This window comes from Talpa europaea, assembly GCF_964194135.1.
Source record: "Talpa europaea genome assembly, chromosome: 16".
NCBI lineage: Eukaryota > Metazoa > Chordata > Mammalia > Eulipotyphla > Talpidae > Talpa > Talpa europaea.
In genome coordinates this window covers 36,195,455-36,219,638 of record NC_140084.1, presented here as the reverse complement: position 1 = coordinate 36,219,638, position 24,184 = coordinate 36,195,455, and positions in this window count along the sequence as shown.

The window sequence follows — 24,184 nt, the reverse complement described above, 5'->3', positions numbered from 1 at the left end:
AGACATAGTGACTTTCTCTAGGAAAGGGATTCTTCCCTTTTGTTGACTGAAGAACTTCAGGATGTGTTAAATTGGCAGCATGTATGTTCAGTGGGGTAGATGGAGGTGACTTAATATTCTTTTTTTAATAGTCTATTGTTTCATAGGTCAAAGTTTATGAATATGCTTTCAATATTAGACTTTCTGAAGCATGTTCTAATTCAAAGTTGACTTGAGTTTATTCTAAGTTGTTTTGAACAAGAAGGCACCTAGTTGGCAGCCCTTTCACCCGCATCGGTAAAGTCTTGTCTTCCATTACCTCCACCTCTTCATTTTCCTTGGTTTGTTTATACATCATCTCTTTCCTTGTAAGGCAAAAGTCATCATCTTAGGAAAATGATTAAAGCACCAAGGTGTGTGAATTGTTATAAACAGAGGGGTTTGTGTTTTTGAGGCATTTTTCTAGAAAGAAGGGTACTATTGGTTTTGAATCCTCAGAACTGACATAGAAGATAGTAGGTGAAAACTGCCTTCTTCAAACAAAGGAAGAGGAATTCTGAGAAAAAGAGTGAACCCATTACTGGTTGAGAGAGACAAGAACAAATTATTTCCAGGAATAAGTAAGATTTAAAACAGCCCACAGACAAGGCATAAATGTTTAAAATCATTCTTTTGACGCTAGATGTGGTTAACAGCCCTTCTGAAATTCTTATGTATCATTATCTTATTATTATCATCTCTCATCAATAGCCAATGCTTTGTTCATTAGTTTATTGTATCTCTATCATAACATTTTATTGGTGAATCTAGTAACAGCTTGTTAAGTGGTGTGATGAAATGAGCTCTGAATGACAAAATTAGAGATAAACAAGATTTGCAAATTGACTAAAATTATTTAGAGGTTTGCTATTCAATGCATAATTTTGCAGACCAGCAGCAGCAACTCAAACTGGGATTGTGTCAGATATGCTGAATAGCAGGCCCTGACACATGATTACTGAGTCTGTGCTTTAACAAGATGCCTAGATGAATCATGCATATAAATTTTATGAGCATGGGTTCACACAAGTCCTTCATCTTTTTGTAAAACAGTTATGAGTCTCCAGCCAGGCCTTAGGGATGATAGTATGGACTAAATCCTGAGCCAGCCTCAGTGTCCAGCAGACCTTTTGGATTCTGTCAGCTCAAAAAGCCTGCCTCTGGAATCATGACATTTACTTCATTTACCCCTCTACTTAAAGTGATAACAATGATGACCCCATTATAAGTGAAGGCTTAGATTTAGCAAAACAGAATGAGAATTTTTTAGGGTTCCAATTTACAACTATGCCCCAGTATAATTTTTAATCATATTCTATTTTATTTTCACACATACCTGGGTTTAGGTGATGAAGTATATGGTCACCCAAGAATGGCGCATATGCATTGTTACTTTTATATTTGCTTGCTAATTGATAGCAAGGTATAGACTTTGGGAAGAAGAGGAAATTTCCCCCTGCCCTCTGAATTATTCTCAGGCAGGTTGAGCATTCCAGTTAACACTGGCAAGACTAGTGGGAGAAAAAAATTAATTATGAACCTATAGGGATTCTCCATGGCATGGATTTGGAAAGATAGTAGGCAAAGTGGGGGCGGGGGGAGGATTTGTATATCCTGAGCTTAAATATGGGGTAGAGGCCTGGGGCTTCAAGGAGAGAGGAGGACACTCACATGATGGGGAAAGGTGTCACTCAGGTGACAAAGACCAGCTGGTCTGTAATTAGACGTTTGCTTGCCGTATAGACAGGTTTCTGGTAAAAACACTAATTCTGGGTAATACCCACAGTTTTCAGCCTTCTGGGCAGTTGAGGGAATAGTAATAGATTTTCATGAATCTGCAACATCTCGATTTACCTCAACTCAAATAACCCACAATTAGGGAGCCCTAAACTTCATAAGCATATTTATCAAAAAATAAAACAGAAACAAAACAGACTCAGAATATTTATGTGGACCATGTGCACACACAGACAAAACTTGTTGGTAACAGTGGGTAACTGGAGACAGATGAGCCTGACAGAGCTAAGAGACCCCTCTTGGGAACTGACAGCCTTCACATTTGTGCCTCTACAAGAACAATTCAACTTGTTTTCTAGGAACAAGTGACAGTCCACCCCAGAGGGGCGTTCAAGCCTTGACTCTTGTAAGACAGATACTGATTTTGAAATGCCATTTCTTTTGAGAGTCATTTTTTTTGTTGTTAGGAAGCTTGGTTTTGGTCTTTCTTTCTTTCTCTCTTTCTCTCTTTCTCTCTCTCTCTCTCTCTCTCTCTCTCTCTCTCTCTCTCTCTCTCTCTCTCTCTTTCTTTCTTTCTTTCTTTCTTTCTTTCTTGTAACATAGGTTTACAACATTGTGTATGATTTATAGGTATAGGATCACACCATTCTGGTGTTTGTTTCCACACCACACCCACCTCCTAGGGCTGAGAGACTCAGGCCATGGTCCATTGTGGCCTTCTCATTTTAATCACAATGGATTTAAAGACTCTGGGTCAAATTTTATTTAAAGTTCAAGCTGAAGGTGTTGTGTGCTCCCTGCCTTCTGCTTTCTCTGTAAGAAAAGAGATTTGTATGTGGGGGAGTGCAACTTTCTCAGAATAAGTGTTTTTAAAAAGGTTAATAAGATATAGCAGAATTTTGGGGGGGCTTCAAAATCACATGCAATAAAATTTTCTTATTTTTTTAAAAAAGAGATTAGCCAGCACTTTGGCCAAGAAACTCAGTCTTTGATAATGCAGCTGAGATTTTACTTCTCACCTCCTTTTCCTTAAGTGTATACCAACTACAGTGATTCCTATGACACATTTTCATAGGTTGTCTAACCTGTTGTTTAAAAAAAGATCTCTACTTGCTAAAGAGCTTTTCACCTTTCTTTCTTCCTATTATCTTATTTCTTCCTACTGTCTCATATCCTTCTAGGTTTAGAAACCCCTTTAGTAAAGTCCTTATTTTCTCCTACTCTATCCCAGCAAATATGTCACACAAATTAAAAAAAAAAAAAAAAAGGTAAAGCTACTTAAGTAGCAATGAAATAAAAGAAAACTCCAACATCAACTATCTACAGTAAAACTCACATCAAAAGAACATATTTTATATCCCACAATAAATATTGCCAATTTAACAGTCTTTTCTTGGAGCTATTAAATATTTATTTCACCTAAACCTCAAAGTATTGCCTAGAGAAATGAATGTATAGCCAAACGATGGGCACATTATTCTGATTAGAAAAAAAAAATCTGTTTCCTCTGGCAGGCCCAGGAAAAATAACAAAGCTTTAACAGAGCAAACTGCAATAATAATCAATATAGTGCATGTTGCAACTTGTGTATTTGCCCAGAAACATTGTTAGCAATGATTTCCAACAGGAGGTAACTCGCTCTCAATGTTGGAACCACACTCTTTCTACATTCAAGTCAGTAAGAAGAGGAAGAGAAATAGATCACTACTCTGTTGTACTTTTTAATTTTCATTGAAATTATTTAGCTCAAAACTGTTTAAAATTAACATTCTGCTTCTCTATAAGGTAATTGATGTGGGTTACAATAACATCACTTTCAAACCACAGTAAATGGTTTGCAGAGATATCTAGAAAGCATTCATGGAAAAGTGATCACTGTCCTGGGAATCGGAGCCATATTGCACTGTGCGCTTCCTGGCAGCCAGTGCAAAGAGTGAAAGAGGAAGCTGGACAGGTGAAAAAGAGGGAGGGAGATAAATTACATAGTTGCCATTACTTGACACAAGGCTGTCCTGTAATGTTCAGAACTACCACACATACACTGTTGTTTGTAAACAAAGTGGCAGTGCTGACTACCTAATCACTGTCTCAACATGGCCCCAGCCTACTCTTTAACAATATTATATATAAGTAAAATTTATGTTAAAGCATATGTATTGCCAGAAATATTTCCCTGCCTTACATATTTCACTTTACGGTTCATTACTCACATTTGCTCTTAAATACAGTAGTTTTAACAGCTGTCTCTAGTTCCTATCAAAGTACCCTAAAAATCCTATAATAATATTTTCCACCTCATTTCCTCCTTTCTTTCCACGGCACTATGATAAAGCACTGTGTCCGATAAGAGAAAGTGACAGCCTTGTCAAACTCTGGAGCGAGCATTTGCATACTGTTATTTTTTTCAGATGATTAGAGCAACCACCGGAAACTGAAGGAATTTACTTTCCCTAAATAATACATTTTCACTGATGATGGTGTTTTATCCTACAATCTGTCACTCACAAACTATCTCTTTTGTAGCTCTGCTTTTTTAAATAGAGGAAAAAATTTCTTATGTTCTACTATAAAATATATTGTTAAGAAAATTAAATCAACAGAAAACACTATGCAGCGTCCTTACTTTTTGATGAGGTGATGGAGAATGGTTGTTAATGTTAATATAGTGATAAAACCCACTAAAAACTTTATCTTTAACCCCAGAAGGTGAAAGTGCTTTCCAAACCTTAAGCAAATACTAAAAGGTCAGTGAAACTTCTCCAGAAGATTTGAATAGATGCTTCAGAAAAACATCTTATTTCTTCTCTACAAGTCACTAAATGCATTTGGCTGGGCTGGGGAGGGGGAGAGAATAATCCATCACTCAAAGGTTTCAGTTACTCTCCAAAGAGTAGAACACCTTTAAATGTTTTTGAGCTTCTTTTGTCTCAAGTTCATCCATTCAAATGGTAAAATTGGTGCACTGAGTAATTTTTCCTCACCAGCTTTTTTCTGGCCAAACGTGGCAGGAAGTTTTTCAACCAGCCAACTCTGACAGTAATTGTGCTAATTTCTAGCTTTTTCTCTATTAATTTATGAGTGTGAGAATGCTTACTGCAGGAAAGAATAATTGTCAGAGGAGGAAACCAAGATCTTTAAAAATATTCTGTAATAATTTCTTATAGTAATAACACAATTTGTAACTTTGTTCTGTTAGTTAGTCACAAGCAAAACAGCAGAGCAAAGCGCATGTTCTCTGGGGTGAGATAGGACTGTGTTTGCATTCCTGGGCTTCTCTTACTAGGTTCTGTTACCTTGGAGAGCTACTTCAGTTTTCTGAGTTTGCACTCACATCTGAAAAGTGGTGAAACTGCTTACTGTTATTTTTCTGCCATAAGTAAAAGGGATTCTGTGTTTGTTTTGGATTCTTTTTTCAAGATTTATTTATTTACACATACAAGAACTAGGGGTACAGGCCAGAGGTGTGTGTAGGGGTGAGAGGATTCACCAGAGACAGAGTGGGGAACAGAACAGGCAGCCTGACCAAAGTACACTGCTGAGGGGAACAGCTGGCGAATCAGGAGAGGTCTGCTCCGCCATGTGGGTAGCTCCCTGCCCGGGCATCGAAATTGTGCTACAGTGGCTGCGGACAGCCCCATAGGTGCATCTAAACCGCTAGCATCACCAGGGAGGCCCTGTTTTGGATTCTTGAGATTGCAAGAAGTTTGCCCCTGCCTAAGTAGGTAAAGGCATTTTCTTTTATCTATATAAAATAAAGGAAATGATAACAGTTTTTTATATCCCCTAATCCCGAGATTCAAGAATCCTTAACTATATGGATTTATTATCCTTTAAACAGAAATTCACACCCCCAGATACCATTCAGAAGGTCTGAATCAGCAGATCTTCCACATTGTGTCTCTTATAGCACACATGGAATTTTGTTCCAAGGTTAAGCATCCTGGGCTCCTTGTCTCTGTGCATATGTCTAACTCGGTCTCTGTTACTGAAGGTAAACTTGTAAAATTTTCTATTCCTACATGCTGGTATAGACATACGAACTCAGATTCAGCCAGATCTGACTGTAAGCCCAGGCCCAGCACTGTACTAGGGAGATGACACTCAACAACTCACTTAGCAACTCTGAATATCGTTGACCTTGTCTGCGAAAGTAGATTAATCAGAGAATCTATTGCCTAGAGTTGTTGTGGAGATTCGATTTAAAAAACTAATGTTTGTGGACTCGTACTCTGTAGTGTTATGAACTTTGGTCATATTAGACTCGGACAGCACCCAATTTTAATTCTGAAATCCTTTAATGGTGAGAAAAACAAAAACTCCTTTCTCGCATAGTGCTTCCTATCAGTTTATTTATAGATCATGTCTGAACTACTCTCTTCTCCCCTAACTCCTCTGCTTTCCATTTCCAAGATCCTTTCTTTCTTCCTTGTCTCTATCCTGGGCAGTTACTCATTCCTATACATAAAGATTCCCTTTGACAAAGCTGGGAAGTAACTTCAATTCTGCACATTGGCAGATGGGATAGCAGGAGAGAGAAACATCTTAGTTCCCCCCTGCTGAAGTATCTATTGTGAAAAAAAATTACAATGATTTAATTAGCAAAGGAGTTGAGGTGTGAAAAATCCTTCTTAGACTTTCATTATTATTTAGCACTGCTGATTTGTCAATAATGGTTTTCTTAACATTAATTGGCTCAGGTGTGTGGTTTGTGCCAGCAGATTCTCTGATTCTTAGTCTGATTCTCTAGCTTTCGGAGGAGGCTGAGATTTTAATCTCTGTTGCTCAAACAATTCTGCCCATGTTTCATGACCACAGGAGGGAAAAATAAGTGTCCTAGAAATGGTAAACAACCATGTATTACCAAATTTTTATTTGTTAACTACTATGGATATTTAAATGAGAGAATTTTATGAATAGCTTTAAACACTGTCAACATATATTTGGTTGACATGTTTCTATTCTCCTTATATAATATTTGTGTTGAGGGAAGAGGACAGTTATATGCACACTTATTAATGGGATCTACTAAGCTGTAAATCTGTAATTGGTGTTTTATGATCACGAAAGTCTGAGAAAGATTTAACCTCTTTAATTTTGGAAGCTCTAAATGATTTTCATTTTTGTTCTGCTGTTTTTATTCATCATATTAGAATGTCAACAAAAATGCTTGGCAAGATTTTTTTAGTGAAATTACACCATGTATCAAAATCAAATTTACTGACATCTTGCAATGCATATAAAGAGGGAGGGAGCAAAAGGAATACTACATTTATTTAAAATTGTCCTAGGTGAAGTAAAAATTTCTGATTTTATGTAAAATAATGTTTCTTTGTATACCAGTGTGTAATTATTGCTTGTGTTTTGCTTTACTTGTAGGTATTGCATTTAGGTTAAAATTAAATAAATAGCAAAGTGCATGTATTTTCCCTCTGCTTTTAGAACATTTTTGTTGCAGGTAAATGTTAGAGATAGTCTTGCTTGTCTGGAAATAAGACGTCTTTTTCAAGAACACAACCATCATTGTAGAGCATGTGCATTTTCAGACTATAGGAGACATGACAATGGAAATTTTACCTTAACATCAAATTTGTTTGCTTTATGATGACCAAAACATTAGGAAAAATATTAAGCCATACAGAAAATGCTCACTTTGTTACTTGAAAGTGTAGAGACAGATAGTCAACCCTTCTAGATTCTGATATAACATTGAATATAGAATAATTTTCTAGTTGTCAGAATCCTCATAGTGTCTGCAGAATTGTCCTTGTTTTACAAAGCAATGGTAAAGGATCGTATTTCCCCAAGACCCTTGTTAAAATTCACTAGAACTAAATCATGTGCAAAGATTATAATAGGAATTTAAATGTAATACTGGTCACTTTCCAAGTTCACACAAATGACTGAGAACGGTATAGCATAAACAAGCATGATGAAATTTCAAGCTTGTTTCCAAATCCAAAGAGATATCCCAATCAAATTTGAAGCTAGAGAGCAGACATGAAATGAAACAGCTGAGAAGCAGGATACTGACACATTACAAACCCAAGATCCCCAGTGGCACAGTGTCGAAGACATGTGATGGGATAAGGCACAGCATCGAGCTTTGAAGTCAGCCATACTTAGGTCGGAATCCAGCCCTATTCTTCCTTAGCTTTGCCTCAAGCATATTACTTAAATTTTCTAAAGTCTCAGTGTCTTTTTTGTTTAAGGAATCTATTGTCTACCTCCAAAGCTTTTGAAGAATCATACTAAAAAAAAAAAAAAAAAAGTGGGTAAAATGTTTAAATTACTGTCTCTGGCATATAATGACTAATTCAAATATTTATTCCTTTTCTCACTTCTTTCAGAAAAATGGCATTAATCCCCACTGCCTCTTCTTTTACCATGAGACTTTGCCAGTGCTAAATTAATCATTGCCGTGTTAGTTTCTGTGCTGAAGGCTTTATCATTTTCCAGTTAATGTTATTGTGTTTTATGTATATACATACTTGTGTGTATGTATGTAAAACAGGGAGAGAAAAGTCTTGATTCTGTTCAGCTGTTCTGTTTTCAGAGATTTCTGACGTAGGAAGTGTGGAGGAAACACAACAGTAAAATTTCAATTTGCAAAGAAAAAAAAAAAACGTGACGGAAAGATTTCTCTGCAACTCCTGAATGTCCTCCATCAAAAAGTCACTGGTTTGTTTTCAAAGGAAATAGCCATTTTTTTTATTTGTAAAATAAGTTATAAAAGTCTGTTCCTTGAAAGCTGCCAGTTAGAGTGAACTTTTCCCATTACTAAGAAGTCCACAGAATAGTTGGAGAGCTCTAATTGTTAAATGTGTGTGTATGTGTGTGTGTGTGTGTGTGTATAGAGAGAGAGGTTTAGGGTGGGCCAAGATTTTTGCTTCAGAGAGAAAATTATTAGCACTTTTAAAGAAGCACTAAGAATAAGACAAGTATTTGAAGAACTGTCACTTTGCTGAGAATTAAAAATAAAAAAAGATCCTTCTGCACTTTCTTTCAAAATGAATAAGGACTTTTATTTATTTCTAAATTGAGTATAGCTTTGGATATCACACTGATGTTCTAATTCTGGCTTTATCAACTGTAGACCTTGGGAACTTTTCCTCACTTTGTTGTTGATTCTGTTTCTACTTAACATAGAAAGTAAGATAATAATGTTGCATCCAGACCTTGAGCGATGCCCAATAAATGATTGTGGGTATCCTAACAGAATTAAGGTCATTATGTTCTTCAATTCTGACCAACATTGAGGACTAGATACTCCAACACTTAATTTTCTAGTTGGGAAAGACTTGATATTCATCTGTGAAATTTGTTCCTTTTGCTTTTAATTCTTCATTACAGCATATTGCGAGTATTTTTTTTAAACTTTTTTTTTGAAGATTTATTTATTTATACAAGCATTGGGTACAGTCAGAAGCACGGGAGAGTGAGAGAATTAACCATAGCCAGAGTGGGGAGCAGAACAGGCAGAGTGACGAAGTACACTGCTGAGGGGAGCAGCGGGCGCAGCAGGAGAGGTCTGCATGCCATGTGGGACCCTCGCTGGCAGCCGGTGATCGAACCGGTGCTGCAGAGGCTACGGGCAGCTTTGCAGCCCAGTGCTCAACCCCTGGGCCACCAGGGAGGCCCTTATTGCGAGTATTTTGGACCTTGGCTCTATTGATGATTTAAAATCAACATGATTGTGGTTTCCATAATTTTATCCAAGTGTTTGATAAAGACAAAACCAAAGGTGTCTCTTAAAGTGAGGCCTACCTGGTGGCACAAGGGGTTAAGCACAGTACTATGAAGCTATCCCCAGCCACTGCAGCACGAGTTCGATCCCTGGCCGGCCAGGGAGCAACCCGCATGGCACTGCAGACCTCTCCTGCTCCCCTCAGCAGTCCTCTAACCAGAGGACTCACCAGAGACAGAGTGGGGAACAGAACAGGCAGACTGACCAAAGTACACTGCTGAGGGGAGCAGCAGGTGAGACAGGAGAGTTATGCTGCACCATGTGGGTAGCTCCCTGGCCGGCCGAGGATCTAACTCGTGCTGCAGTGGCTGCGGATTGCTTCGTAGTGAGGTCCTGTTGTTATATGGCACAAAGGAAAAGTGGATACCGGGGCTAACAAGAAGCAGGTTTAACGCACTGGTGCTGACTCATTGGATTTGTATCCCAAGGCTGAGCCCCATCCATGGGAAGTCAGGGGCTTATACACACTTTCAGTTTCTACAAAGTTCCAGATGGGTTTGCATTGGAAGCTGTACATGGTCAGATAGGATGTGGCTACATACCAAAAGGTGAATCGAGTCATATAGTTGCATACCGAGGAGTGAGTAAAGAGTCAGTAGTCATGGGACCCCCAGGTACATCCTGCCTCATTCTGTATGGTCTAAGATTCATATCAGGGACTTAGTTGCATACCAGGAACTGAGCAAAAGGTTGATGTTAAGGTCCCCATGCTGCTTATCCCAGGTTACCGGGCTTCACAGTAGTGAAATGTTGCAAAGCATGTCTTGAATGTGGATCTCAATGAGCTTGAAAGTGTTGGATCCATATTTACAGTATTTTTAGGAGTTCTTTTCTTTATCTGGCTCACAGAGCTATAACGTAAATTTTTGCTGGTTGAAATAAAGTCATGGTGTATGGGCATCACTTACTTATTTGAAATATCTTTAAAAGAAAAAGGAGTATGTAACCGATATTCAGAAGCAAAAAGGTTGGGCAGAACATTTGCTTTATTCGTCAGTTTCATCCCTGACATCCAGCTCAATGTCTCTTACACGTTGTTGCTCACAAAACAATTCATTTTTATCAAACCACAAAATGAGTTGCTTTAGTCAGTATGCAATTTGTACCTGTCGTCTGTTTTCATCTAAGTGTTTGCTGTATGGACTTTCATCAAGTCTACAATGCCACACAGAACACAAAATGAACTCATTCACAACATAAATTCCTAAAGAATAATCAGTGAATGAACTCCAGTTTTGTCCAGTATAACTCAAACTTGATACTTTGCCCTGAGACCATCTACCTTTTGTTTCCATAAAACTAAATCTGAGTTTTGAATTTATCCTCAGAGACCTTCTTGGAGAAGTGACCCCAGGCATACCAGTACTAAACTTATATTCTGACAATTAATCTGTAGATTTTCCATGTAGGTAGTTACTGTGTCTGAACTACTTACAAAGACAAATAAAATTAAGTTCAAATACTTTGTTTTTATTAAGTTCTCCTATGGCTAAGTATTACTTAGGACTTTTGTCTTCTCGAATTTACAGGAGTTTTGACAGGTTTTGAAGGCTGAAGGTGAGAATAAGTGGCTAAAACTAAATTTTTCATTAATCAAATTTTCTTCAGTTTAGAAGTGTCTATACAGTGAGTTTTGGAAAATAAAATTTAGTTCATTTCTAAATCCAGTCCTCTCACCTCCCAAATTAGGTTACTAATTGGAGTGGAAAATAGAATGGAAATGCCTAGTAATTATTTTAATTGACAAATGAAACCTTATCTTCATATAATATCCAGATATTCCAAACTGTAAAAGAATAAAAGATGTAAATATTTTTACAGTGTTTCCTATGCCTTTAAAAATGAAGTTGGTCTCTATGAATGTATTTGTTTCGATTTTCCATTTACTGAGTCAGATCTGCATATTTACCACTTTGAGAGAATCTTACTTTTGCACCACTTTTACCCATTGTTCAACTTAAGGACAATGATATGGAATAATGTTTCAAATTTTATTGGGATGACAATACCTTATGAATTTATATGTGTTAGATTAACATACATTTAAAGTTATGAAAATATTTCAAAATATTGTGATATGCATGCTTTAAAAAATAATGTCCTTAGAGAAACTGTCATAAATGGGTGTAACTTAATGCTTAACACAGTGCCTTATAGTTATTGATTGATAAATAGATAGATGTCAAGAATATATAAAACAACATTTCTTCAGGGAAATCACAGTCATAGAAAATGATACTGGAAAAATGCTAACAAAGTGGCAAGCAATTTAGCACAAATGTCTTTTAGTTAAATGATCATGCAGTATAGAAAAGGGGTTACTTATTGGTTAATTCATTGAATGGAAAATCATTCAAGTCGCTGATAGCTACTTCAAGTTCAATGCAAGTTTGATTTGAAAACATTTTAATTGAGTGCTACTAGTTAACTATAATTGGCTCTATAATATAGATGATTCTTTCTAACTATTAGATAACATGAGAGTTTTACAATACAATGATCACCACCTTTATTATCTATGACATTTTGTGATGCAGATGTTGCATTCTTATGCAAAATGCAATAGATAATTGTTATAAAATACTATGCTGAAATTTGGCTGATTATTCTATTCGACTTAAAATGTCATGTAATAAAGGTTATTTTCACTCATTAAGATTAAATGCAAGTAGCCATATGTTAGAACAATCTTTTGAATTCAAAGTATACTCAGCTGAAAATTGTCAACAAACTCAGAAATATCCAAAGAAAAATAGCTTTCCTCTATTTGCCAAAGCATCTTCTCTCAATTAAAATGTCATTATGTTACACTCATGGATGACACTTCATTATGACAAATCTGATCTTGAAAGCAAATCATTCTATATATAAATTTGATGGCATTTTGATATTAAAAATGTGTAAAATTTGTCAATACTACAGAAATGTAACGTCAGCATAGAGGATTATTGGTCTACCCAAATAATATTGTAGCCATTAAGAGAATCACATTTTCCAATTGCAATTACATGCCCTAATTTTAAAGGGGCTATCATTTACAATAATTTGGCAGATTTGGTCCATATTTCTCTCAGAAATTCATTTCTTCATTATGCCTCAAAACAATTTATGTTGCATTTATGTTGGTAGAGATAATTTGCTTATTTTATTGTGAATGGAAATCAGTAATTACATACAATCCCATTTTCTGCAGACATAAAGTTAATTCATGATAGTAATTTTATACAGAATATTAGCTTGTGTTACTACTTATGATGAAAATGTAACTATGGCAGATGCCTCCATTATAACTGAATTTTCTTGGACTTGATGGAAAAAGAAATGTTGACTTAATCCTAGCCATTCCATGGAAGATTTTATGACAAGCCTGCCAATCACTTTGCCAAACTAGCAATGTTTGAAGTGAGCTTCACTCCCAACTTCTATATGTCTATGCTGTGTGACTTTGGGCAAGTAATTTTGCTTTTCCAAGTCTTAGTTTTATCACCTGCAACATTTGAAAAATTGTGATACCCATGTCATATAGTTGATAGAGTAAAGTGAGAACATACAAGTGTGATTTTAGTTTGCTTCCCATGTGTATATCATCGGCTTTTTGAAAAGTACCTGAAAATTAGTGCATTAAATTTATTTAAGACCACTCAACTATGTAAGCTGTGTATATCATACAATATACAATACAATGAGTACCAAAAAATTATATAAAAAATAATTAAATGCAGACAGAAAGTAATAGAGAAGGAAAGAGGGGAGGAAGGGAAAAAGAAAAGGTAACATTTATTTAATTGAATGATTTTTATGTATGTTATAATATTAGTCTGTAATACTGTTTTTTAGGAATATAGGTTCATACCTCTTTAAATGTATGTTATTACCTCATATCCACCACCCAGAGCACCAATAATCCTCCACCATAGTCCATTGCCCGCTCCCTTTATTGCCAAAGTCAGGCTCCCCCCATTGCTAGCCTCAGGTATGGCAATCAGACTACAAATGCTTGTTTTCTTTTTCTCCCCGTTTCTTTGCTTTGTTTCTTTCTTTTTTTAAAGATTTATTTATTTATGCATACAAGAGCTGGGGCACAGGCCAGAGGTGTAGGGGGTGGGATGAGAGGATTCACCAGAGACAGAGTGGGGAACAGAACAGGCAGACTGACTGAAATACACTGCTGAGGGGAGCAGCTCGCAAGTCAGGATTGGTCTGCTGCCCCTGGCCTGCTGCAGATCGAACTGGCCCTGCAAAGGTTGCAGACAGCTTCATTGGTTGCATCTTAACCCCTTGAGCCACCAGGGAGGCCCTTTTTGTTTTGTTTCTTGGTATTCCACGTAGGAGTAAAATCATCCAGTATTTTATTTTCTCCTTCTGATTTATTTTACTTAGGATATTCCTCTCTACTACCATTCATGGCAGGGTTTAATTTTTTTTAAAGGCTGAGTAGTATACCATAGGTAATATTCCTTATCCACTACTTTATTTTGGATACTTAGATTGTTTCCACAGATGGATTATTGTAAACAATGCTACAATGGACATAGGAGTATATGCATACCTTCAGATTAGACAAATTAGTGTTTTTTTATTCCTTAGGTATATGCCTAAAAGTGGGGTTACTATATCATATGGTAGATCTATTTTTAATATTTTGAGAAATCTCCATACTATTTTACATAGGGACTAGACCAGTCTACATTCCCACCTACAGTGTGGCAGAGTTCATTTGTCTCCAAACTCTTACTAACACCTTTTTTTCTAGTGAAAAATAGGATTTAAAAGGAACATTGAGGGACTACATTAGCCGGTGCTTGGAACCTACTAATGAGGACTAAGTATTAAGAATATTTTATTATTAAGTACACTGTCAAAATGATAGGGAAAAGATTGAAAAGTTCACAATACAAATTGACAAATTATAGATGGAGCCATTTATAGAAAAGTAACTTAAAAAATGTTAATTGTAGCTATTGAAGCATTAAAAGAAAAGTCGGAAGTAATTCAGTTTAGCTCTAGATAAAACATCAAAACCCCCAAATACATTTTGAAAACTAAATTTCATAAGATACAGTGAAAAAGTTAAATTACAATATTGAAATAGTCCATTCTGTTCTGTGGAGGTCATTTTTTTCTGTGTCTTTACTTTAGCAAATTAGAAAATAAATTAATGTCAATAGATCTACTCCCTGAGATTGTTAAGAAGTTTAAATGAAGTCATATACTTAAAGTTATTAAAATACCCCCAGTGTTCAAAACTGTAAAAATTAGTTATGAAGTATTTTTATGAAATTTTCTTTCTTATCTTGAATCACCAAAATTTTTTAGGAGAACTGTTATCTCTCAGAATAGTCATAAGTTGACCTAAAAACTCTCAGATATTAAGTGGCCAGTTCTTCTTGCTAATGACAACTATACAGAGTCTCCCATTGGGTGAAAGAACTTATTTTTAGGACCTTGTTGACCAGTTTTCGCTTTTCCCCTTTAATGTGATAAATTATTGATTTTCTAATGTTTAAGCAGGCTATCATTTACAGAAAAGTCATAATATGTTTTTCTTTTATTATTTTACTGTATTCTATTTGTGACTATTTTATCAATTGTTTCTGAGTTATTACTTTGGAATCTTATGTTCTTGTCTAGTTTTCCTATCAGAATTATGCTGCCCTTACAAGACCTGTTAGAATGAATTCCTGCCTCCACTATTTTCTGAGTTGGTTTAAGACTGATAGTATTTCTTCCATTAATATTTTTTACAATTTAACTGTGAAACCATCTGCACCTGATGATTTTTTTGTGTGTGTGGGGAGATTATTAATTTAAAAAAATCCTCTATCTCTAAAAATACAGTGTATTTAAATTACCTTTCTGTTAGTCTAATTTATGTTTTTCAATGGATGTGGCCTTTTTATATGAGTTGTCAAATGCATAAGTTTCAAGTTGTTCATATAGTTCTGGAATCGATGCTACTTATTTTCTGATACTGTATTTTCTTTTTTAATTAGCCTAGTTATGGGCTTATAAAGGTTTTATTTTGTTTTATTTTAATTATTTTATCTTATGCATATCTCCACAATACTAATGATTAGTTTGATATTTTTTTAGTCAGCGTTTTCTATTTGAGTTCCCTTTCAGTTCTTATTATTTGATTTGATTTTCATTTAATTAGTTAATTTTATATCAAATAATATATAACATATTACCTAAAATATAACTATATTCTTATCAGCTCTTTTGACGTTTGGATATTTGATTTTAGGCCTTTTTTTCTTACATAAGCAATTAAATTTATAGTTTTCACTCTGCTTGTAAATACAGTGTGATCCTACAGATTCTTATGCTGTGTTTTTATTACCATTCAGTTCTAGGAATTTCCTAATTTTATTAGCTTTTGTTTCAACCATAAACTATTTATGAGTGTGTTACCAATGCATCAAGATTCTCCATATTTCATTTTTTGATGCCTAATTTAACACTCATAATTAGAGTACATACTGTATATGATATGATGTCAAATCTTTGTCATTCAGTGAGACTAGTACTATGATTCAAAATATGTTTTCTTGTTCTGAATTTTCTAGGTAAAAATACATTTGTTGCGCAGAGTGTTATAATATCAACTAGGTTCTTATTTCAGTCTTCTATATCCTTACTGTATACTTTTTCTATCACTAAACATATAGTGTATGTCTTCTTGATGAAATGTCCTTTTTTCATTATGAAATGCCCTTTTTTGTCTCTGATAATAAGCTTTTCCTCTTGAGGTCTGCTTTGCAGTTCATGTAGGCATGCATGCTTTCTCTTGGTTACTGTTTCCGTTGTTTTTCTTTTAACTCTCTGTGTCATTATAAAGGGCAGCTCTTGTGTGGGTTCAGTCTCTCCAAAAAGGTCAGACTTCAGTATGCCCAGAGTAGATCTCTTCCAACAAGTGTCACGTTGATATGAATTGTCAGTGGAGACCCTGTGAGCCTCAGGAAATCTACTATCAAGTATTACCTTCCTGAAATATGCTAGGTGAAATAAGTCAGAAGCAAAAAAGAGAATTATCAGATGATTTCACATATAGGCAGAATTAGGGAAACTGAAGACGGGTCAGGAAAAAGACAAAAATTGCAAACCAACCATAGATCTGAGGCACAGAGAAGGGGAGTGGGAGGAGGGCCAAAACGGGAGGGAAGAGTGCAAGGATTTGGTGATGGGTCATGGGTGCTTGGTGGTGGGAGAACTACGGGGACTGCACCTGAGGGGCGAAATCAAATATTATACAAAAATTAACAGTGGGGCCTCACCTGGTGGCACAGGCGGTTGAACACAGCTCTATGAAGCTGTCCGCAGCCTCTGCAGCGCCAGTTCAATCCCGGCCAGCCAGTGAGGGTCCCACATGGCGCAGCAGACCTCTCCTGCCTTGCCCGCTGCTCCCCTCAGGGGTGTATTTCGTCAGTCTGCCTGTTCTGCTCCCCACTCTGGCTCTGGTGAATCCTCTCACTCTCCCGCGCATTTGGCCTATACCCGGTTCTTGTATAAATAAATAAATACATCTTTAAAACAACAACAACAGCAACAGAAACAAAAATGGAAAATGGTGTAAGAACATAAACAAATGGTGTAGGAAAATAAATTTAGAATAAAAAATAGGGAGGGGGCGGAGCAACATGGCGGCGAGGAGATGCTGCGAGTAAGATCTCCCATTAAAAAAAGTTACTAGGGAGGAAAAGCGGCAGGTCCCAGTGAGAACTGGGACACATAAGATAAACGGACGACTCCAGCAAACTGCCCGAAGAAGAAAGTGGCCATAAAAGAGGACCAGAAGGGAGGAAAGCGCAGAACCCTGCTCCCCTCCCCCACCCACAAAGTCGGCACTCTCCAACCGGCAGAGAGGAGGGAAAAAACAAACCAAAACAGCCAACAAGAACAAAGGACGCAGCAAGCGGGACTGTGAGTGGAAAGGAACTATTTCAGCCACCACACCCCGTGAACGGGAGCTGTGGAGAATCCTGCAGGATCCGCCCGCGGAGGTGAGCTCCAGGCGCCATTAAAGAGAGCCCCGCCCCCCAGGAGGAGGCCAGCACCAGCACACAGCCCCTGGCCACCCGGTAAGCTTTTGCGGAAAAGCAGCACGCTGGAAAAGCAGATGCGGATCGGGATCGGGATTGCACAGAAAAGCGGCGCGGATCGGAATTGGAATCTGGATCACGCTGAAAAGCAGTGCGGTTGAAAAGCAAACGCTGATCCGGATCGGATCGCAGCTGCCCAGGTCCCTGCGCCTGCGACCTAGGCTTGCGGGGAGAAGCGCGGAGGCCCTCCCTGAGTGAGCAGGAACCAGGCGCCCAGGCACAGGAGCGGGATTCAAAAGGCGCCATTCCCGCGCCACTGATCTGGGCTACAGCCCGCGTCCTGGAACTGAGGGCTTTGGAACTGAGACCTGGGGCACGAAATTAGGGGCGTGGGTTCCCCACGACGGTGGGGCACAAGGCAGACACAGCACCCCAAAGCCGTTGAGGTGTACCCTACCATCCCCGCTCTGTTCCCTGTCCCACGGGGTGGAAAATCAGCTCCCCAAGGGCTCTAGGAGAGATCTCTGGCACCACCTAGCGACTTGAAGCCAGCAGAGGCTCCTGAAGGAGCCAGTGGCCAGCTGGGGAGTTAGCCCACGCCGGGCCCCTTCCGACCAGTAGTCTGAGCCCACAGGGAGAGCGAGCACCCACAGCCTGGGCAGACCAGGCGCGCACAAGAGTGTGCCTGAGACCGGACGCACAGGGAGTGTGTCCCACATCACCATTTTAGAACAGGGACATTACTTCAGTAAAGACTACCTGCAGAAGGCTTCCTCAGGAGCCAGAGGTGAGCTGGGGAAGTTCGCCCACGCCAGACCCCACTGGCCTGCAGTCCAAGCCCAGAGGGGGAGCAGGAACCCACCGCCGGGGCAGACCAGGCGCACAGGGGAGTGTGTCCCCACATCAGCATTTTAGAACAGGGACCTCTGTCCAGTAAAGACTGCTTGAAACTGACAGGTGACTCCTGGAGGAACCAGAGGGGAGCAGAGAAGCCCACCCAAGATGCCGGCCAGTCCCAACAACACAGTGTCCCAACGCATACGGCAAATTAGAAAACAGACAGTAGGGAGGAGAAGAACCACACGCAACCTAGCAACTCTCCAGAGAAAAAGCACACCACAAAAAGAAAACCAGCCCCCAGATTGCAACAACAGTAATTTGGAAGAACTTCTGAGCCTTCCAGAAAGAGAATTTAAAATTGCCGTGATTAAAAAACTGACAGAAGTCATAAAGGAAAACAATGATAAGGGAAAAATAATCAACGATCAGAATAATGAAATTGAGTCCCTAAAGAGGGAAGTAAAAGAAATGCAGGAGATCAAAGAATTAATGGAAGAACTAAAGAATTCTGGGAAAAGCAATGAAAGCAGAATTGATGAAATGGAAGAACGAATAAGTACTCTTGAAGACACAGAAATAAAAAGAACCAAAACAGAAAAGGAAAGAGAAGTACGAAGGAAAAAGAATGAAGAAGGACTTCGGGAACTATCTGACTCCATGAGGAAAGGAAATATAAGAGTTATAGGAATACCAGAAGGAGAGGAGAGAGAAGTAGGGACAGAGAAAATATTCAAAGAGATAATTGAAGAGAACTTCCCAAATGTGAAGAAGGAGCTGAAAATTGATATACAAGAAGCAAGAAGAACACCAAACTTCCACGACGAAAGGAAAAATACAGCAAGACACATAATAGTAAAGCTCCCAAGAATCCAGGACAAGGAAAAAATAATGAAGCTGGCAAGAGGGAAGAAACAGATAACATTCAAAGGAAAGCCAATCAGGCTGACATCAGACTTCTCCGAAGAAACACTACGGGCAAGGAGAGAGTGGAGGGACATAGTCAACAGACTCCAAGAAAACAGATGCCAACCAAGAATACTCTAACCCGCAAAGCTCTCCTTCCTCTTTGAAGAAAGAATATGGACCTTCCCAGACAAAGAGAAACTCCGGAATTTCATTACAACTAAACCCCCACTCCAAAAAATACTACAAGGAGTCCTAAAGCCAGAACCTCAGATGGACGAATAACAATGAAAGAAGGCCAAAAAAAAAAGTTATTAAAAGAATAAATAAATAAGATCAAAGGAAAGACAAACACAATGGCAAATACAGATGTTAACATATCAATATTAACTCTAAATGTAAATGGACTAAACTCTTCAATAAAAAGACACAGAGTTGCAGCCTGGATTAAGAAACAAAACCCAACCTTTTGCTGTCTCCAGGAAACACATTTAGCTACAAAAGACAAACATCAACAGATACACCAAGATTGAAATCATATCAACCATCTTTTCTGACCATGAAGGCATCAAACTAGAAATAAACCATAAAAAGAAGGCAAGGAACTTTCCTACCTCATGGAGATTAAAAACCACACTACTGGAAGACCACTGGACTAATGAGGAGATCAAAGAAGAAATTAAAAAATTTTTTGAATTGAACTACAAGGAGGACTCCAATATCCTAAATGTATGGGATGCAGCAAAAGCAGTAATAAGAGGCAAATATATAGCAAAAGAAGCTCACATCAAGAAACAAGAAAGAACTCAAAGAAACAACCTAATCTCGAAGCTCAAAGATCTAGAAAAAGAACAACAAAAAAACCCCAAAACCAGTAGAAGAAAAGAAATAATAAAAACCAAAGCAGAAATAAATGAAATTGAAACTAAAAAAACAATCCAAAAGATCAATGAAACCAAGAGCTGGTTCTTTGAAAAAATAAATAAAATAGACAAACCCCTAGCCAGGCTCACAAAGGAAAAAAGGGAGAAAGCACAAATAAATAGGATCATCAATGAAAGAGTAGAAATCACAACGGACACAGCAGAAATCAAAAGAATAATCAGTAACTACTATGAACAGTTATATGGAAACAAGTTTAACAATCTAGAGGAGATGGACAAATTCCTACAACTCTACAATCACCCAAAGCTAGATAAAGAAGAAGTAGAACACCTAAACAGACCAATTACAATTAGCAAAATTGAAATGGTAATCAAACACCTCCCCAAAAACAAAGCCCAGGACCTGATGGATTTACAAATGAATTCTACCAAACATTCAGAGACGATTTAATGCCTATCCTTCACAAACTCTTCCAAAAAATTGAGAAGGAAGGGACAATACCAAACACGTTCTATGAAGCCAACATTACACTAATACCAAAACCGAACAAGGACAACACAAAAAAGGAAAACTACAGGCCAATCTCCCTAATGAACACTGATGCAAAAATCCTCAATAAAATTTTAGCCATCAGAATCCAACAATGTATCCATAAGATAATTCACCACGACCAAGTAGGATTCATTCCAGGGACACAAGGATGGTTTAACATCCGAAAATCAATCAACGTTATCCAACATATCAACAAAAAGAAATATAAAAACCATATGATAATATCAATAGATGCTGAGAAAGCTTTCGACAAAGTGCAACACCCATTCATGATAAAAGCCCTTGAAATTCTTGGGATACAAGGAACATACCTCAACATCATAAAGGCCATCTATGACAAGCCAACAGCCAGTATCATTCTCAATGGTGAAAAGCTGAAAGCAATTCCATTAAGATCTGGAACAAGACAAGGCTGTCCACTCTCACCACTGCTTTTCAATATAATATTGGAAGTCCTAGCCAAGGCAATAAGACAAGAGAAAGACATCCAAGGAATCCAAATAGAAAAAGAAGAAGTCAAACTATCACTATTTGCAGACGATATGATATTATACATAGAGAACCCCAAAAACTCCACAGAAAAACTAATTCAACTCATCAATCAGTTCAGTAAAGTGGCAGGATACAAAATCAACACGCAAAAGTCAGTAGCCTTCCTATACACAAACAATAAATCTGAAGAAGAAGAAATCAAAAAAACCATCCCTTTTGTTATTGAAACAAAAAAATCAAATATTTGGGAATAAATCTAACAAAAGAGGTAAAGGACCTATACAAAGAAAACTATAAAACACTGTTAAAAGAAATAGAAGAAGACACAAAGAAATGGAAAGACATCCCCTGCTCGTGGATTGGAAGAATAAACATTATTAAAATGGCCATCCTTCCAAAAGCAATATACAGATTCAATGCTATTCCAATCAAAATTTCAATGTCATTCTTCAAAGAAATAGAACAATTATTGATGAAATTCATATGGAATCACAAAAAACTCCGAATAGCGAAAGCTCTCTTGAAAAAAAAAAGAAGGGAATGGAGGCATCACACTCCCAGACTTCAAACTATACTACAAAGCCATAATCATCAAAACTGCATGGTATTGGAACAAGAACAGACATACAGACCAATGGAATCGAATAGAAAATCCAGAAATAAACCCACAGATTTATGGTCAACTAATCTTTGACAAAGGAGCAAAGACTATGCATTGGAGCAAAGAAAGTTTGTTCAATAAATGGTGCTGGGAAAACTGGGTCGCTACATGCAAAAGAATGAAGCTTGACCACTACCTCACACCATACGCCAAAATCAACTCAAAATGGATTAAAGAACTAGACATAAGACCTGAAGCCATAAAATATATAGAAGGAAATATAGGTGAAACACTACGTGATTTGCACATCAAAGACATCTTTACAGACACATCACCCAAAGCAGTGATAGTGAAGGCAAAGATAAACAGCTGGGACTCCATCAAATTAAAGAGCTTCTGCACAGCAAAAGAGACAATAACAAAAACATAGAGAAACCCCACCAACTGGGAGAACATTTTTGCACCCAACACTAATGATAAAGGACTGATCACAAAAATCTGCAAAGAGCTGATGAGACTCAACAACAACAAAGAATATAATCCAGTCAAACAATGGGCAGAAGAGCTAAAAAGAAACTTCTCTGAAGAGGAAATGCAAATGGCCAACAGGCATATGAAAAAATGTTCAACATCACTTGTCATCAGGGAAATGCAAATCAAAACTACCATGAGATACCATCTCACACCAGTGAGAATGGCACATATTAAAAAAACTAGCAACAACAAATGCTGGCGAGGGTGTGGAGAAAAAGGAACTCTTCTGCACTGTTGGTGGGAGTGCAAACTGGTCCAACCACTGTGGAGAGCTGTGTGGAGATTTCTGGACCTACTAAACATAGAGCTTCCATATGATCCAGCAATTCCACTCCTAGGTATTTACCCAAAGGACACAGAAACATCAATTCCAAAGAACACCTGCACCCCTATGTTTATAGCAGCACTGTTTACAATAGCTAAGCTTTGGAAACAACCCAAATGCCCAAAAATAGATGACTGGATCAAGAAGATGTGGTACATATATACCATGGAATATTACTCAGCATTCAAAAAAGATAAACACATGCAATTTGCAGCAACATGGATGGCGCTGGAAGGGATCATGCTCAGCGAAATAAGCCAAAAAGAAAAAGAAAAATACCGGATGGTCTCACTCATAGCAGGGATCTAGAAAACTTAAATAAGGGACCAGGAAAATGAATAACTATAAGAAAGTGAAAATCAAAATCAACAAAAACTATGAACCAGAGACACTTTTTGGGGGGTGCGGGGCGGGAGGGGAGGGATTGGGGTCAGAATGGGGGGGCTGCAATTGTATGGGGAATATAACAATAAAATTTATTATCTAAAAAAAATATTTTATGTATTAAAAAAATAAAATAAAATAAAAAATAAATCTTTAATCCATAATTAATTATTGCACTGAAAAACCTAGAGTTAAATTATGTATCTATATCTCTTACCTTCTTTTAGCCTGTAATACTTTCTTCAGTATTTTACTTCTTGTCTACTGATGTCAAATTCTATCTCAGTTCTTATCCCGCTTATGTTTTTAATGTTATTTTCTCTGGGTATAGAATTCAAATATGACTTTCATTCTTAGTAATTTGAAGATATTAGGTTGGCTCCTGTCTGGCATAGTTCTAATGAAACATTAACACCCGTTTTCTGTCTGTTCTTATCTTTCTCCATCTGCACATTTTTAATATTTTCCATCTGGTTTTCAGCAATTCAAGCCATAATTTGCTTAGATTTACCCTTTTTTTTGTTTATATTGCTTGTTTAATATTTCTGTCAAAATCAGAGACATTTTTCTTTCCAAATCTTTTTCCATGTTTTATCCTTCTTTTCTATTAAATACATGAGCATATTAACATTACTGCTTGAGATCACTATTCTGCTAATTCTTAGTGTCAGCTCTTAGTCTGTTCCTATTGACTATTTTCTCTTGGTTATGCATTGTAAATATTTTTATTGTACCATGCTCATGAGAATCTGTATTTCTTTTCAACAGTTTTCAGTTCTTTTCTTTTGGGCACTTAAATTACTGTTTAATGTCACTGGAGGTAGGTTTAGATTTTGTTTTGAATGAATTAGTATAACTCTTACTCTAAGGTTACATCACGTTCATTTAGAAGGAGAGGCTTTTCTGAAACTTTAATTGAATGATTTGGTATTCAGTGATAGTTCTTTTTATCTTTGATTAGAGCTCTAATCCTTCTCAAGACTGTTTGACCTCTATAAAGCAAGAAATTCTTTGTTAGTCCATACAGAGTCTTATTCCGTAAATACAAATTTTGTATTCAGCCAAAGACACAAGATAGCACTCTGCAGTTACCTAGGTTCTTTCTCTGCCCTGCAAATTTCTGCTTA